Genomic DNA, 18708 nt, shown 5'->3' with positions numbered 1-18708 from the left:
TCTGCCAGTGACTGAGTGTGGTTTCGGGCAGAACGTTTAGCATCTCAGCACCTCTATTTCTTCACCTATAAAACGGCAAATATAAATAATGTCTACTTTGTGGGCTCTTGCGAGGATTCCAGGAAAGAATCTCATGCTTCCCCCACTGGTCTTGCCACCTTCATATCTTTGTGCCAAACCTCTGTCTCACCTATGGAATTTTTATTTACTATTTTTCCTTCAACTTGACTCATTTTTTTCCCCTTAAATACACACTACAGCCTCATCCAAAGGAATAACACCCATGAAATCATGGTACGAAGGTGCCAGCTACATTTTTCTATTATCAAAACAAATATTTAATGAGCAAATTTGAAAAACAGATACCACCTTGCTCCAATCATGAGAAAACACTGAACCAGCTCCAACTGAGGGACATTCTAGAAGGTGATGACCAGTAATCTTTGAACGTGTCACATGCATGAGAGGCCAGAAGACACTCACATACGGTCACAGGTCAGAGGAAACTGAAGAAAAATAAGCACTAAAAGTGGTGTGAGAGCCTGGATGAGGCCCTGGAACAGAAAATGGTCATTAGTGGAAAAAGTGATGAATTTCAAATAAGATCTGTTGTTTAATGAATAATCTTATTCCACGGTCAATTTCCTGTTCTTGATCATCGTATTATGACTGCGTATGATGACAACGTGAGAGGATGCTGCATAAGGGATAAAAAAGGAAAATCACTGTCCTATTTCACAACCTATCTGTAAGTCTAAAATTACTTCAAAATAAAAGGTTCTAAAAAGTGGGTAACAGCGCTCATTCAAAAGTCCACGAACAATAAATGCTGGAGAGGGTGTGGAGAAAAGGGAACCCTCCTACACTGTTGGTGGGAATGTAGTTTAGTGCAGCTGTTATGGAAAACAGTATGAAGATTCCTCAAAAAACTAAAAACAGGCTTACCCTCTGATCCAGCAATATCACTCCTGGGCATATATCCAGAGGGAACTCTAATGCAAAAAGATACATGCACCCCAGGGTTCACAGCAGCACTACATACAGTAGCCAAGACATGGAAGCAACCTATATGTCCATTGACAGATGACTGGATAAAGAAGCTGTGGTATAATAAACAATGGAATACTACTCTGCCATAAAAAAGAATAAAAGAATGCCATTTGCAGCGACATGGATGAACCTAGAGATTGTCATTCTAAGTGAAGTAAGCCAGAAAGAGAAAGAAAAATACCATAGGATATCACTCATACGTAGAACCTAAAAAAAAAAAAAAGAATAAAGAACGCTATGAACTCATCTACAAAACAGAAACAGACTCTCAGACATAGCAAACAATCTTACAGCTACCAGGGAAAGGGGGTGGGAGGGGATACATTTGGGAGTTTGAGATTTACAAATGTTAGCCATTATATATAAAAATAGGTTTTAAAAAGTTTCTTCTGTATAGCACAGGGAACTACGTTCAATATCTTGTAATAACTTTCAATGGAAAAAATATGAAAACAAATATATGTATGTATATGCATGACTGGGACATAGTGATGTACACCAGAGATTGACATATTATAACTGACTGTATTTCAATTTAAAAAAAAGAAAAAGAAAAAGAAAAAAAAAGTGGGTAACAGTGAAACAGTCTCCCTCTTTTGCTTCCCCTCTTCAGTGCCTGGCAACCACTAATTTGCCTTTTGTCTCAAGGATTTGCCTGTTCCAGGCATTTCTATAAATGGAATCCCACAATAGGTGGCCATTTGTGACTGGCTTCTTCCACTCAGCATGATGTTTTCGAGGTTCACCCACGTTGTAGCAGGTATCTGTGCTTCCTTCCTTTCTACAGTTGAATAATGTTCCATTGTATGGCTAGACCACATTTTGTTTATCCATTCATCCATTGATGGACATTGGGGTGGTTTCTACCTTTTGACTCTTGTGAACAATGCTGCTATGAACCTTTGTGTTGAAGTTTTTGTTCGAACACTATTTTCAGTTCTTAATGGGTACAGAGTTCCCTATTGGGACGATGAAATGTTTTGGAACCGGATAGAGGTGATGGTTGTAAAATATTGTGAATATTCTGAGTGCCATTCAATTGTACACTTTAAAACGATACATTTTATCTCAATAAAAAGAATGGATACCACTACTGGAGTATCTACCACATTTTGGGAAACCTGTGCTTATGTGAGCCCAGCACTTAGCACAGTACCTGGCCCTGAGCAAAGGTGCAAAGAATACTGGCCAATGTTATCATTGCTGGAGCCATGTTGACACTCCCAGTTCCTACTTCAGAATTCTTTCAACATCACGCTGCTTTCACTAAGAAAGTTCCTCTGCATTTAAGCCAGTACTATCCTTGAAGGTCAGTGATAAAATCTCAGGGTCCCTGAGACACCAGAACTAGAATGCCTTGCTTGGCATCCGTAAATCTCTCTGTTTCCACAACATGCACACCTGGCTGGAATGACCCAGCTGGCCATCATTCCTAGATATGGCTAAGGACGACACAGCATAGACATTCAACAGACACCAAACCAGTTGCTTGTTGACTGAACACCAAACCTATTTCAGCAGCTTATTCAACAAGTCTTATCTCCTTAACAGACCGGATGCTTTACTGACCCAGGAATCTACCCTATCATTTGCTGGTGAAGTCTCAGACGCCCTGGCACTGTTCATTTGAGCTTCTTATGATGCCCACTCCCATTTCCTCAAAGTGCCCTGACTTAAAGCAAATGCCTATTTCATTCTGAGGATTTCCTGACGATCCTACAGAAAACTGGAGACACTGCAGCACCTCCCAGATCAGGGAAGCATCTTTCTGCTCAAAGCTAATGAACTGAGCTTGGTTTTACTGACGACTATCAGCAAGCTCTTCCTCTTCTCCTTGCCTGTGCTGGTTATCCTGTGTCCTTTGCCTCCGATCCTCCTTGTCCTCTGGCTTCTGATTGGGTCTGATCAATGGGAGACACAAAAGAGCTATAAAGCAGAGGGAGGAAGAGAGGGGCTGCTGTCTCTTCCTCTTGCCTCTTGTCTTGGTGCCGTGGTCTGGAGAGGTCCGCAATCCTGTGTGAGCAAAGCATCTCCTGGGACCACCCCCTGCCTCTGCCACCGCATTCCATGGTCCCAAGGGCCTCAGTAACACTGTTTCCTCCCCCTGCTTCATCAGGCAGGGATGGTCATCACTTCCCTTATTGCAAATCTCTGGATATTTTGCCCTCCCTTGTTGGTGCTTCAAACCATGTCCTTGAATAATTCCTTTATTAAATTATCATGGAATAAAGTGTTGCAGCTGCAGGTACCTTCTGTTTCCTGCTTGGACCCCGAATGACAAATCTTCATCCTCACTGCACTCTGAGTCCAGGGATAAGGAATATAAGAAGCAAGCTTAGGGTGAAGGGCATAGCATGTCTAAACTGCCTCATCCGAATGGCCATCCGCATTCTTACTATAGACGTACAGAGCACCCAGGTATGAACCAAGCATTTAATGGTCCCAGTAACCCAGTGAAGCGCAGTCATCCCTCGTGTTTACAGAAGAGGCAAAGGACGTTTCAAGAGAGATGAAATAACCTGCCCAAGGTTACAGAGTGAATAAGGGGTAGTGGCTGGATTCGAATCCAGCTTGGCCAGAATACTGCCTCCTCTGCATCACCTCATATTCGAGAGGTGATGTCATGGCGAGTCAGACCCCCGTGCCTGGGAGAAAAGCTTGCTGACACTAGAAAGGATGTCAAAGCTGCAATTCTGAGTCACCCTTGGGAGCTCAGACACCTTCAGGCACGCCCTGGCTACCAAGCCAGTGGTGAAAAAGGCAAGTTTGGAAGATATTCCAGGGACGAACCTCCAGCTCATTTCTCAATTCCTCAAGAGGCCTGGAGCCTTTTCTGCTGCTGACAGAGGGAACTGTCGCCGGCTCACTGCTCAGTGCCTGTGATGTAATGAGCACTGTGGAAGAGGGCTCGACTGGGATGCTAAACAGCCGTAAATGACATTGTCACCAGCCTTCATAAAGCACAGTGACTCACAGCCCTAATTAAAATGCTGAGGGGAAAAATGTAAAGAAAGTCTGCCATGGAAAACAGTGACATTCTGCTAAACTGCAGGGTTACTTCTTCCAGGAAAAAAGGTGCTTATGAATATACGTATATGCGTGTGGGGGGAGCGGGGATAGAGATGGGGAGGCTGAAGATTATTCTCTTAAGAAACTTGGGAAATTTTAATTACAGAAGAAAGTCTAACTAATGCTTTTCTTGCCACCCAACTTCTTATTGTGAAATATTTAAACACAGAAAATTTAAAAGAACAATATAATAACACCTATAAACTTCTAAGTATATTCCACAATTATTAGCATTTGCCATATTTGCCCTGTCTGTTCTATCTATCTATCTATCTGTCCATCCATTCATCCATCCATCATCTCTCTCTCTCATTCTATCTACCTAACACCTATCTCTCCATTCATCTGTCTATCATCCATCCATCCATCCTTCCAATGATCTATTCATCCATTCACCCACCCACCTACCTACCTACTTATATATCTGTTATCTATCATCTCTCTCTGACTCTCTCTCATCCTTACATGGAACCATTTGAAAATAAGTTGCAGATGTCATGATGCTTCAGCCCTAAATTCTTAAACATGCACATCCTAGACGAAAGACAATTTCACTCAAAACTCACAGTGCCATCATTACACCTAAGAAAATTAATAATACTTGCAAAATCTCGCCAAATATTCACTTAAGGTTGTGTTTTAAACAATGGCAACCAAAGGAGTAAATCTAATCGCCACTGCTCAGGAGAGAAAAGTCAGTCTACTGCACAGAAACAGACTGTCAAGGAATTCTTGAGCGGGAAGATTTTTGGCTTCATGCGGGCTGGTTCCTATCACTAGAGTCTCAAGATGAGGTGTATGGGACACAATGATTGACTCAGGCATGAGTTTAGAACCAGACAAGAAGTCCAATCTGATTACACAGTATTGTTTTTAAAAAGAGCCCTCCTCCAAAGGAAGTCGCCACGTGGTTTCATTCAATGTAACCACCAGTGTTAACCGCAAAAACGTGGCTCCCAATGCATTCTTGCTGTTTCTGAAAAGCAAATGAACTCTTCAAAGTCCGATGAGATAGTACCAGTGGTGAGATTCAGAAAAGAAATATAACTTCTGAAGGCAAGTCTTGAAGAAGGGACGCCCCAAGAAGCCCTGGGCATTGAAGACAGTAGTTAAGGAAACAACATTTATCTGCATGTAGGAGTTTTGCGTGTTTGTTAAAAAATAATCAAAAACAATAAAAATATCAGGCCAAAAAAATCCATCCAGACTCATCCTTTTATAGCATGCATTGTGAGAAATCAAGGGATTTCAGTTCAGTGACTACCGTGAGATCAGGGGAGAAATGACAAACCGAAGTCTTTTCAGCTAAGACTGATCTTAATAAACTAGCACATAGATGTTATTGACTCCTCTCATTACCTGAATTCTGGTACATGAATATAATTGGTTTTCATTTTCCTTACTGAATATTTCAGAGCGAAGAGACTGCTTCAAAAATCAAAGAGAAAAACCTGCCCAAAATATGTCAGTTGCTCTCGAGTACTGTTCTGATTTATCCCTGTAGGTTACATTTTTAGGCTAAAAATTCCTGGAATGAAATACAGCACAAGGCGATCCACATGGCTATTTCAGCGACCAAATAGGATGGATCTGCTCACATCACCTGCCCCATTGCATTCTAGCTATGGGCAAGTGGATCCCTTTCTCGGACACCAGGAGCTACTAGAGGGCAAGGACAGTGCTTTCCACTTCCTTCTGCCCCAGCCTCTATGCGGGGTCTGGCACAGAACTGGGGGCTCAGGGCTTGCTTGTGAGATGAAGAACTGGCCACCCTGACTTGTTTATGACAAGAAATCCTTTAGCTGAGAGACGCTGGCTGCTTGATACTGTCTGAAGCCAGGCAAGCTTTTTGAGTTCACCAGCTCCCTTCTTCACCTCTACCTGCAAACGGGTCCTAGAATGGCTCACCTCTTTAATCCCCAAGGTAGCAATTTAGCCATCAGGTTCTCAGTAAAGAAGAGATTCCTGAGTATTATTTAATACTGGTGGGTAAAGGTTCCTGGCAAAAGTTGAGACACTTTTTAGGACATCCCTGAAAAAATCTGTGGAATTTCTTTTAGGTGACTTTAGCTCAAGATTCCAGATGACTAAAAAGAAGGTCCATGTTTTCTGGGGATCCCATTTGAGAAGAGATGATCTTATGAGGTAAGTGACAGAGTACACAAATCGGAGGTGGGGAAAAAGAAAACATTACCCAGGCTGGAAATGGAGATTTTGCCCCTGCAAAGGGCATCTGTTTTCAATCCTAACAGAGCAAGCTTTCTTTTAGGAGCTGTCAGCAGAAATCACGAATGCCACTGATGGATGAGAGTGGGGCGACTGTTTTTCTCAGGCGAGACATAGAATGTAAGATGGAAAAGATCGTGGAGGAAAGTTAGTCCAGAGGTCGTAAACTGAAATGTCTCAAAGCAGGCAAGTGACATAAACAATATTTAATGGTGGGGGGCTGTGATCTAAAGGCAACAAAAACGGACCAGATCAAACCAAACCAAAACACAAACCCTGTACCAGACAGATAGAACGTATCTGCATGCTTCCAAATGCAGTTGCCCTCGAATTCCAGCTCCTTCATTTCATAGATGAGAAGATTGGGGCTGAGTGAGTGGAAGGGGCCTATGTGAGCTGGCTAACTAAAGGGGTCTCTCCTTTTTGCATTTCTTTTCTTTGTTCTGATCACTGACACAGGCCTGATGCTGTCTGTCCCCTTTCCAAAATTACATTTACACTGTCTCACTCAGTCCTTCTAACAACCCCATGCAGTAGCTATAGCCCCCATTTAATGGATGACCTGCCTGAGGTTCAGAGAGGCTAACTCACTCACCCCGAGTCACAGAATCCACAAGTGCCAGAGAGCCTGGCATCAGACGCTTCCCCAAATGACATCCTCATTTGATTTTTGCTGCTTGCTCTGCCTTTCAACCCGGCTGCACTGGACCCAGTTCGGCATTGGAGACCTTGTTGGGCATCGGAGACCCTGTCACTGAGAGGGTGCTACAGATCAGGAGGCTACCAGTTCTGCTGCTGCCTCCTCTGTGAAGTCCTCCCTCATACTGCCAGTCACTTATCCTAGGTGCTGCAGAAACATTTCACCTCTGCCTCTCTCGTGGAAACTTCAAGCCTGGTACAGGGTTTGTTCAGGGACCCCTGCCCAACCAGACTGCAGGCTTTGTCAGAGCAGGGCTCACACCACCTTAATCCCAGCACCTGCCCTTGGGGCCGGGCACTGGGTCTGCCTTTTATCACTCATCATTACACATCTGACAAATGTGCTGACGTCTGCCGCAGAACCACACGTAGCTGCTCCTTGTCTTTGGCTTATCCTCGCTAAATACAACTATGCCAAGATCGACGTCTGCTGCACCCCGTTAGCTGCACTTTCCTTGGGGACTTAAGGGCATTTTCTGTTGCTAGATCCTTTTCATTTAATAGATTCACATGGACTCAATTTTCCAGCATTGCAGAGTCCTGTTCATCATTCTCCTTCACTAGGAACGGGCATGTAAGTGGCATAAACATATGTAGGACTTAACAAAGGTTGGGTGCAGACTGACGTGGCAGCTGAAATGAGCCCAAACCAGTGGTTCTGGTGAAATGAATGATAGGTAGACAGGATTTATTAGCTCCTGTGATTATCTAGCTCCCAAAATTATACCCATAAGGTTATATTTTAAAAAGGAATTTCCTCCCTAAAAAAGACAGATGGATCAACCAATGGAGTTAATGCCCAATGTTAGATGAGGACTCAGGGCTAAAGCACAGCAAGGTCACGGTGGGGGAATCATGCTCATTCTTTCCTAAGTAGTTTGTCCAATCTATGACAACAACTAGGAGAGAGACGAAATTAAACTTCTTTTAAGTACAGAATCTGTGGGGCTTTTTTACACTGAAGCAAACATGCCATTATCATAAATGAGCACCAGGCAAGGAGTCAAGGCACTAAGGTTGTATCCTAGCTTTCTCAGTACGGTGCTGTGTGACTTTCAGCAAGTGATGCCCCTTTTCTGGGCTTTGGGTTCTCCATCTGTAAAATAAGGGTGCTCGACAAAAGCTGAGGGCATTAGACTCTCCTGGAGAAGTCTTGTTAAAAACATAGAAACTTCAAGTCTTCCCTGGGGACACTGATTCATTAGATCTGGGGTGGGATCTCTGCTTTTAACCAACTTCTTGGTGGATTCAGATGTTGATGGCCCCTGGGCTGATGTTTTTGGCATTTGCCAGTTTAGATATGCCCAAATGCTGTTGTGTATTAGAATGAGGAAAATGGCCGTGTTTATAGTTGTTGCAGCCTTTGTGGTGTTAACTACATAAACCCACAATGACCAGTGGTGGGAAGCATGCCCCTTTATTCAAACGACCAGATGAAAATTTCTCCTGGAATGCCAAATTCAACTTTTGCGCATTCTGGTTGCTAGTAGGAAAAAGCCCCAGTTCTAACGGGCATAATTGTTGCCTGAAGCTCTCAATCACATTCCAAGGTTCAATAACGCATGCAAAGACCCCAGAACCTGAGTGACAAGCGACATACTGAGTGTTGTCATAAGACACACCAGAACATACACCCAAGAAGGCAGCACAGCCGGACCTGCATGTGCTCACAACACCCACATGAACTGCTCCCCAAGTCTTCCTGCAGCCTAGGGAATTAGCACCCCCACCAGTGGGAAAGTTTTTGGATCACTGTCCTGGTGGTACCTTGGACAGCTCCCTGCAGCTCGGCTGCAGAGACCCTCAGGGAGCAGCCTACCCCACCATGTCACTCCTAGCCTTGCACCCTTTCCGGGGAGGTCCTTCCCAAAGAAGACAAAGCCTTTGCAACGTGGCAGGTTGCAGGGAGGGCTGGCTTTAGCCATTTGGGGAAAACGAAGACGCAGGAAGAACAAACAACAGGCTGGTCTGGAAAACACATCCACGCTACTGGCCTCAAATGGTGCCACAGGAGACTTCCCTCTGGGGTTCTCTTTCTTCTATAATCACCAATCTTGGCATTAAAGCACTGTTCCAGAACACTCTTCACATACGTTATCACAAAATCTTCAAAACAATCCCTTGTGGAAGTTATTGTCCTCATATGGCAGATAATGGAATTGAAGCTCTGATAGGGGTCACATATGCATAGAGTGAGCTAAGCTTGGCCTCAATCAAGGGTCCTTACCAGATCTCTCTACTATGTGGCCTACTCTTTCCCTTCGTGACTGGGATTTTGGGGTAGCCTCCAGCTGTGCAGGTGTATCAAGAAATGGGTCTGTGGGTGCTAAGGCAGGAGCACAGACTGCTTACGAGTCGCGCCACTTACCAGCTAGGTGATTAGGGGTGGAGCATTTGGCTCGCCCTGCCTCAGTTTCCAAAGCTGCAAAATGGGATTTCAGATCGCTGTGCTGGTGACTTGGGGGAGGTTTTTAGAGTATTCCTGGGATACCTGGTGTGTAACAGCACCTTGGAGACAACACAAAGCTGTGTGCCCTTATGGGGGCTCTTGGAAACTCGTGGAAAGGATGGGTGGGAGGGTGGAAATGGTGGGACAGGATGACTCCCTCTGGACACATGTCAAGGCTTCTCAAATCTGTCTGCTGAGATGCCTGAGAGCAGAGGAGAATGGATGGCAGCCCTGCAGGCTGGGGCACAAGAGGCTCCTTCTCAGTTTTACCTTAAGTTCAAAATATCAGTGGGGAAAATCAACGCTCCCTTGTACCTTTATGAACTCAGTGTGTTTGCTGCAATCCCAATTAGAGAAATGTGGAAGAAAAGGGGAAGTTTCCCTCATTCCTCTGGGGGACTAGCCTGAGGAGTAAGCTCCCTCCTCCTTTCTTCCAAGGTACTGGGCCACCAGAGGCCAGACGATGGGTCTTGGGTGCCCTCCCAGCATCGCACACATCTCTGCCCAGGGACCCTCCCTCTGTGGCTGCTTGGGCGCTCTTCTGGGGCTGAGCTCAGGGTTTGAGCTGGGTTATGGGCGTAGAGAGGTCTCACCTGCCAGTCTTCCCGGGGCTACTTGGGTCCCGTGCACGCCCAATTCAACGCAGCCTGGGGACCCTAAGGGGCAGACTCCTGGTTCCTACTGGCGGGAAACTCCCGACCCTCTAGTCTCCCAGATCCATTCCGGGGCGTTATAATAATACAATACCAGCAACATTTCCCGCGTGTTGAGCGCTTGCCTCGGGCTTTACATTCACATTTGTGATTTTTAAGGTCCCCACGACAGTCCAGTCGCACGAGAAATGTATTGTTTCCCTCATTTTACAGACAAGAGAACTGAGGCTTGGAGAGGTAAAGGGACTAACTTGAGGCAACACAGCAACTAAAGGGTAAATCTAAGATTAGAACCCAGGGGTGTCACTCTGAAGCTATCTGCTCTCGCTCTGCTGCCTTCTCGGTGCGCGCCTCCTCTCCGGGTGCCCGCCCCAGACAGCGCGGTCCGAGCCAGCCGAGAGCCGCGGGCGCCTCGGCCACAGTGCCCTAGGGGTGGAGGCGAGGGGCTCGAGATCTTTCGGGCACAGTCCGGAGAACCCTGTCCGGACTCTCGGGCCCACGGACACCTCGGGTGTCCCTGGAAGTTGGATCTCATGGGGGACCCTGCTCCGACCCTCAGTTACCTGAACGCAAACCCACTGCTCGTGCGCGGTGCACTGCAGAGCCCTGAATCCCAGGGGAGTGAGTCCCTAGCCCGTCCCGGAGCCCTAGAGCCTCATTCGACCAACTTTCCTAGGCTCTGGGAGCCAGTGCTCTTGTACCCGAATCCCGCCCGGACGCAGGAAGTCAGAGGTGCAGGCGGCCCCGCCATTCCCGGGAGCGCGGTAAGAATCCTCGCAAAGTTGGAAGCCAGGCAGGAGCAACAACGTTCCTCAGGAACAGAGCCCTCCCAGACTCAGGCCCCCCGCCGCGGGTGGCGAGCGGGGCCAAGAGTCCGCCATTACGGCGGGCTCGAGGCGGCCGTGCCTCGGGAGAGCCGGGCACCGAGGAAAGCTGAAAGTTGAGGTCGGGCAGGTGCAACAATCCCCCGGGACTGGCGTCCCCCAGCCTCCGGCTGCCCGCGGGGAGTAGCGCGCGGTGCCAAAGGGGCCGCCATTACCGCAGGCGCGCAGCGCGGAGCCGAGCGCGCGGCGGAAGACGGACGCGGGTCCCTGCAAAGTTGGAGCGCGTCAAGCCTCGGGACCGGCGCCCTCGGCCTGGAGCCGCCCGCTGGGAGGAGAATGAGGCCGCCGGGACCAAGTTGGGACGCGCGCAAACCTCGCGCCTCCCCGCGCGCACTGGGGGCTGGCTCGGGAGCCAGGAGCCCTAGGGGACGGCGAAGGGACGCGGGACGCCGGGGCCGAGAACTCACCTGACGCCGAGCCAGGCGGCGCCGAGGCTGCCTCTTCGCGCTGCGCACCCGCCCGCCCGCTGGTCCGCTCGCCAGCCCGCCTCCTCCTCCTCCGTCTCTTCCTCCTCCTCCTTCTCTCGGGCGCCCGCAGCCGCGGCGCTCGGGGTTCCGTATCCTCCCGGTCCGCCGCCCCGCGCGGCTAGAAGGCGCCAGTCGCACCCACTCACCTCTGGGTAGGAGCCGCGTGCGTCCCTCCCCCTTCCCCGCCGCTTTGTGCCTCTCCGATCCCTCCCCGCCCCCTCTCGCCGCGCCCCCACCCTTCGCAGGTCCCCTCCCCTCCCTCTGCCCCAGCGAACCCAAGTTCGGGACGGAGGCTGTGGGCTTCCCCGGCGCGCGCCCCGGCTCACCCCGTCCGCCTCTCGCCGCCTGGCCGCCCCGCGGAGGAGCCGCGGCGCTAAGTAGCTCCTCGCCCGGCGGCTGGAAACGCGGCGTAAATATGTAGGGACGGAGCCGTGAGCTCAGCGAGGGTCGTGAGGGGGAATTTATTTCTTAATGTCCCTCCTTTATCCTATCATCGCTGAAACGAATTAGCGGTGACGTCCAACCCGGCTGGTTTATGGGTGTGGGGCGGGAGACGTCGCAACCCTCATTAAAAGAGCCGCTCTGGGCTCCAAAGCATACATCTTTTATATAACCTAATTTCCATTTTTTTCTATCAGGAAACACACACACACACACACACACACACACACACACACACACACACACACACACACACACACACACAAACACACACACACCCCTTGACAATTTCTGGGAGCCTGGAGGGGTCTAAATGTAGTAGCCACAGGGCAGCTCTCTTTCAGCAGGCAGAGAGGACCTCACGGGAGGAAGGGTTGCTTATTCCTGCCTCTACATCAGGGTTGGGATAACACTCCTTAATGGGACAGTGGAACACACTGGCTTTCATGCCGGACAGGGCTGGAAGCCCCAGGAGCCTGAGTTCTGGGCCTGGCTCTTGGGTGGGAGACAGGGAGAGAGGCAGCCAGTTCTGGAGATGTTGCCTTGAGCTGGTCTTCCCTGGAGGAGCAGCGTTCAGGCCTGGCAGCTGGGGAGGAGGAAGGACGGAGGGGATAGGCTCACCTGTAGCCTGGTAGACCTGCAGGCAGGGAGAGGCCCAGGGCTGGGCTGGGAGGAGGGGCGGATGCAGAGAACCAAGCTTTCCTTTCTTTCTTAGGGGCCCTAACATATGGGTAACCATATAAACCCGGCTCAAAAGCTGTCTTTTCCTGGGCAGATTGCAGAGGATTTTGCATTTCACTGTTGCTGCTGCTCACACGCTCTTGGGGAAATGGGGGAAAACCAAGGAAAGAGAGAATTCAGACAGACACACAGACACACAGACACACTCTCTCTCTCTCTCAGCACCTGGCTCTGGGAGCCTTCATCTTCCCCCTCCCAGCCCTGCTGAAGGGAGCAAGCCCACTCAGGCTCTGAGCTGTGCAGGAAAGCCGCAAAGAGGAATCCCCCACCAGCACCACCCTTTGTCACTAATAAATGCTTTTCAGATCGTCTTGCAAGACAAGCACAGGAGAAAGGGGTGTGACTTTGGAGGCAGGAAGAGGGGTGTGGAGGATGAGGATGGGAGGAGAGAATGGAGAAGTTGGTGGAGGAGGACATGTGTGGAGGTCTGTTCGTCTTCAGCACGCCGGAAAGAAGACACAAGAAATACCCCCTCAGCCCCCAGGGCTCTGCCACCTCCTGACTGTGCCATGCAGCACAAGGTTCAGAGCCTCAGTTTTCCCCAGTGGTGAAATGGGCCTGGGGTTGTTGTGAAGATGCGTACAAGGAGGTGATGCCAGCAAAGCCCTTGGCCCAGTGCCTGACATATAGTAAATGCTCAGTAAACAGGAGCCCAAAATAAGAATAACGGTGATGAGAATAAGAACGGGGACGTAAAGGCTGGATGGAGCATCCCAGGGAAGCGGGGCTGGAGCTGTGTTCTTCCAGCTGGACCCAGCTTCCCCTGCCCGAACCATTTCAAAGTTGAGTGCTGGGCTTCCGTGGTGTCAGAGTCAGACTCAGAACATTGCTCCCCTCAATTACCATGGCAACTGGGGAAAAGCAGGAAGCCAGAGGAAGGGAAGCTGCTCTTCCACTGGGCTGGCCGTTCACCTGCTCAAAACAGCTACTGTGTGTGCCTGCCTGTGTGGGTTCAGCTTGGGGTGGGGGCACCTTCTCTCCCGGAGCACCAGCTGCTCTGATCTGTGGAGAAGGGTGGTTGGTATGGGATCGGCAGCCACGAGACAGTGGGGTCAGGGCCAAGGCTGGACTGTACCCACAGAAGGCAGAGTTGGCTTTGGTTCAGGGAGAGGGGGACAGAAATCCCACTCCTCCAATTGTGTTCTCGCCAGCAGGTGTCCTGGTGCGGTTGAGAGCAAAGTACGGGAATGCAGCTCCAGGACAGCAGTTTGGGAAGATAGGGTTTCCGAGCCCAGGGAGGGAGTCAGTTACCATGAGGGGTCCTGTGTGTGTGTGTGTATGTGTGTGTGTGTGTGTGAAACAGACACAGAGAGATAGGCAGAGAGAGAGAATAAAAGGGGAGAAGAGAGGGAGGGAAGGAGAGGCAGAAAAAGAGGAGGAGAGAGAGACAGAGACAGTCTCTTAGTCAGTCCCTTAGTCTAGTTGGTTCTGGAGGATTAAGGGGACTAGTGACAGCACTGGTTGTCATGGTGGAGAGGACAACGGCTTTCTTGTTTCGAGTCCTCATTTTGCCAGTCTTAAGCCAAGCGTTTTCTAGGCATAGCCCATTGGCTCATTATAGAAATTGTTAAGGGATGATTGCTTTTTTCATTCCCATTTTACAGAAGCGAAAGCAGAGGCTCAGAGAGGCAAAATGACTTGCTCTAGTTAATTGGTGGTAAAAGCAGCCATCAGAACTCAGTCCTACTGACCCCAAGGTGGGGTCTTCTTGCCTCCCCACTGCTGCCTTGTGGAGAAAGACTGAGACAATGTCGGAGCCCTCTTTTGGGGTGGCAGGGGAGTGTCTAGCGTCCGGGCCACCCTGCCTTGCTTGTGCTGGGAAGTGACCCCAAAGGGCTTCAAAAACTGGCACTAAAAGACCAGAGCCTCATAGCCACGTGGTGACCCTCAGACTACTCAGAGGGCCAGTCCCCCAAAAGCTGCTCGGGCGTGGTGCCCTCTCAAGTCTTCCTACCTTCAAGAATGCTTGGGCATTCACTGTAACCTGATTCCACCAGGACCCCCTTGGTGTCCGGGGGAGACACCGATAGTGCCACCTTCTCCAGGAGCACTGTGGGACTCAAGCAGCTAAGAGCCAGCCAGGGGTCAGCACAGAACAAGGTCTCCATAAATGGTCACAGGCTCTTCTCTTGGGCCCACAGCCTCCATCCCTGTGGATGGTAGGTGGGAAAGTGCTTCTCCTAGTTGGAGAAAGGCTGTCCCCTCTCCCTGCTCTCTGCGGCCCTGGACCCTAACTGGTCCCCACCCGGCAGTTGAGAGGTGGGCCCAGGGGAGCCGAACGCTCTGGTGCAGCCAAGTGAAGGAGAGCGAAGGAGGAGGTTGACCGACCTGCCGCCACCGAGGGGGTAATACATTATCCAGGGCTAATGAAAACATAATTATCTTCTTTTGGCTGCAGAGAGGGGCTAATTTAATAGGCTGAGATCGAAAGGCATCTGCTGAATTCACCCAGCAGTGAAAACACTTGAAGGGCTTGGGCGGAGCGGGGCAGGCAGAGTGCGGCTGGCTGGGCCTGCAGCCATGTCAAGGTGGCAGCTCCCCCAGGGGAGTGGGGCATGGGGGTGCAGGGCAGAAGCAGCAGAGGGGGTGTGGCTGCTGACCGCCTCCTCCAGAGAAATGGCAGCTGCTTTCTCACCCTGTGATCTGGGACTGGTCCTTGGCCTCTCTGAGCCTCAGCTTCCCATCTGTAAAATGGGGTGACTCTGGCCTCCCTCTCATTGACTGGCAGGACGAGATGAGAGATGGGAGAGGGGTCCTAGTATATACTCAGTAAGCGTTTAACCAAACGTTCCCCACCCTCTGATGCTTTACTGAGCCAGGTCTACTTAGCCTCAACATCCACTCTTTGGAGAAGCCCCTTCTCTGAGCTCCCACAGCACCCTGCATCTTCTCTTTCATCACACAGCTCCACAAGGGCATGGCAGTTCTGTCTCATTTGTCACTTGAAGCCAGTGCTTCTCAGAGCATGTTTCCTGGACCAGAGGCCTCCGCATCCCCTGGGAACTTATTAGAAATGCCAGTCCTTGGGCCCCTACCCTACACCTGCTGAACCAGACACTCAGGTGGGGGCCCAGGGATCTGTGCTGTGCACAAGCTCTCTACATGGTCTTGTTTCACACTCAAGTTTGAGAACTTCTGTTCTAACCCAAAACCTAATAGATGTTTGTTGAATGAATGAATGAAGATCTTCCTGGGGTCCAGCTATGCGATGATGATAGCTCTTCCTCATTACCCATCAGCTGTGTACAAAACTCTGTGCATGATGTCGTTAAACCCTCCCAGCCATCCCTGATCCATCACTCAGTATCCCCCACACTCCTTCATCCCCGGGTAATGCCCCTTGGCCTCCGTGTCTGTCCTGAGTTGAAGGCCCACAAAGGGTGTTGAAAGACCCAGGGGGTGCCTCTCCTGCTCCCTCTGGGCATAGATCCCCTCCCTTAAATAGCCCCCACCCGACTCCTCCCATCCCCACCCCACGCACCCAGGACCTCTGATTCTGCAAAAGAATTCAGCTTTCCACCCCACCCCTGGATGCTTGGCTGGGGAAGTCACGCAGATGTGCTTATGAGGGATAGTGCCTGTGGGTCAGTTTTGAAAAGTTAGGATAAGAGGCATAGCCCTGTGGGAGGGCCCTTGGAGATGGCTGTCCCCAGGTCAAGGTCCAGGGGTTTGGCACTTCAACCCAGGGCAACTGTCAGTGGCTGATCAGATCCCTGTTGTGGCTCCCAGCTCAGGACCACGGTGGCCCTGGGGGCTCTGGGGGGTGGCAGGCCAATAGGACCAGGCTGAAGGAAACAGGGCTGTCTGAGAGCCTAGAACCCCAGGGAGGGAGGGGGAGCACCATGGATGCTGAGTGGTCATACATCCCACAGGCATTGGAAGGATTCTGACAGGGAAGAAAGGGAGGAGCCCTTTAAGGCTTAAAGAGGCAGCCTGAGCATAAGAAGCACTAGATTTGAAGCTGGAACTTCTGGCTCTCAGACCTGGCTTTGCCCTAATGGGCTATGTGAGCTTGGGCAAACCCTTTGGCATCTCTTAGTCTCAGAAAGTAATCTTAACCAGAGGACGGCCAACTACACGGAATTATATCAAAATCAAGCACAAGTGTATTTTTCTGGAGTAGAGGATTTGTAATCTCTGGTGGCTTTTTAAGAAGGCTGAGACATGGAAAAGGTTAAGAGCAACTGAACCAGATGGTCTCTCAGGGCACTCTAATGGGCAAAAAGGAGGCAACTTCTTGCCTGAGAAACCCTGCGGGCAAGTTTGCTGGTGCGCTTTGCCCTTCGCAGCCAATGCGGCAGAGAGGCAGTTCCCCAAATGACCAACAGATGGCGCTAACCCTTCACTGTAGCCTTCCAGTTTTCCTGAGACCTGCCGGGTAGGTCCCTGCTTCTGTTTACTCAGCTTTGGGTACCTCCAGGCCTGGGTCCCCGCTATGCAGGGCTGACCTGAGTGGGATGACAGTGCTGTGCCACCATGCGGGCTGTTTATATCTTCTGGTTGCCGCCCTGTCTTGTTGCATCTGTCCATAGAGGAGGCATTGAAAAAGATGTGAGGGAAGGGGCATTAGGGTGTGAGGGAGAGGAAGGGTGGGGATCTCCAGCACCAGAGGGAACCAACTGAAAAATAGGAAGGAGTCCTAGGTTTGCTGTTCATCCCCCTGAACCCCATCCCAACTCAAGGCACCATATCTCAGAATCTACTAAACCTAGAGTGTCTGATGACCTGTCCCACTGGGGTGAAATCAAAGTATTTGCATCTTATAACTGAATCACTATGCTGTACACCAAAAAAAAAAAAAAAAAAAAAAAAAAAAAAAGGAGGGGGGATAAAAGCTAAGACATTAATACTGACCTTATAGGAATAAAACAATTCTAAGAAAATGAAAAAAAAAAAAAAAGGATTTGCATCTTGAAGGCAATAGCAGGGAGAAGCCAGTGCTACCAGGGGACAGATGAACTGGGCTGGGTCAGAGACATTAGGGAGTAGTGGGGCCTGTGGCTAACTGGACTGAGTGTCCCGCCTAAAGGCACTGACATGCAAATATTTTCAAAGCAATGTTCCACCAAGCTAAACCACTTTGGCCACCAGGGCAAGAACTCTAACCAAAGGAGTGGATTTCAGCATCTGAGAGTGGAGGTGTTTGAGTGCAAGGGAGGTCTTAATCAGAACCAAAAAAGCAGAGATTCTTAAACTGTCAGATGTGTAAAGATGGCGAGAGGAAAGGACTACTGCTTCTGGACTCCACCTCCACCGATTTTGAATCTGTCTCATGTGGGACTCAAGAGGTTGTATTTTTTAGCAAGTTCCTCAGGGGAAACTGAGGCAGGTGGCCTTTCTGTGCAGTAAGTCTCAGGTTGGCTATTCTGTGCAGTAAGTCCACCCCAGTGAGCTGGGCAGGGTCCTCATCGTCAGCCTGCAGGCACTTGGAGTTCAGTGACACAGCATCTCAGCCACATTGCCACCCCCTCCCCCATCAAAGCAGCCTTCGCTTACAATCCTCCCATCATACCAGGGACTGCACAGTAACGGTGACACTCCTGGGCTCATTTCTAAGAATTAAGGAAAATTCTGAGACTGGTCCCCAGGAGAAGGTAACGGGGAGGTGGCAGAGTGAGGAGCAGGTACAATTCCAGCTCAGTATTCCAGAAAGCAACCAACACCGGGGTCAAGGGACATGACTTCCCATCTGACTCTGTCCTCCATCCACTGTGTATGTGACCTTGGGCAAAGCCCCTCCCCTCTTGGGGTCTCTTATTTCCCCTACTATAAAAGGAATGGGGCTGGATGGGAGCACAGCTTCCTCTTATGTTCTGGGGTTCTGCGGCAGTATCTTGGGGCTGCCAGTCATGCAGGCGGAGGGCAAAGGATGCTGTGTCTCCCCTTCCATTCTGCTTTGATCTTTTTCTGATCTGACTAGACTATTATCTCCCTTCCTCACTTAGCTTTCATTTGAACAAACTTGAGAACGACAGGTCTGAAAGCTCTCCGTGGCATCTTCCGTTGTCCATTTAATAGACAGTCCCAGC

General features: G+C 49.8%; 1 protein-coding gene across 3 annotated transcripts in view; it reads right to left on the bottom strand.

The window, feature by feature from the left end:
- Positions 1-18708, bottom strand: part of NOS1 (nitric oxide synthase 1) — a 166200-nt gene that overhangs the window by 94255 nt on the left and 53237 nt on the right. Inside the window, exon 1 of one of the 3 annotated variants that reach the window (XM_074356470.1) lies at positions 11438-11650. The exons of the other annotated variants lie outside the window; for them this stretch is intronic. The gene's annotated coding sequence lies outside the window, so the exon portion shown is untranslated. Of the gene's footprint in view, positions 1-11437; positions 11651-18708 lie in introns of those variants that run through there. 3 annotated transcript variants of the gene reach the window in all.

The sequence above is a fragment of the Camelus bactrianus genome, chromosome 32, assembly GCF_048773025.1.
Source record: "Camelus bactrianus isolate YW-2024 breed Bactrian camel chromosome 32, ASM4877302v1, whole genome shotgun sequence".
Taxonomy (NCBI): Eukaryota; Metazoa; Chordata; class Mammalia; order Artiodactyla; family Camelidae; genus Camelus; species Camelus bactrianus.
The sequence above is the reverse complement of the archived record's forward strand: the minus strand, read 5'-3'. Positions and strand labels throughout refer to the sequence as shown.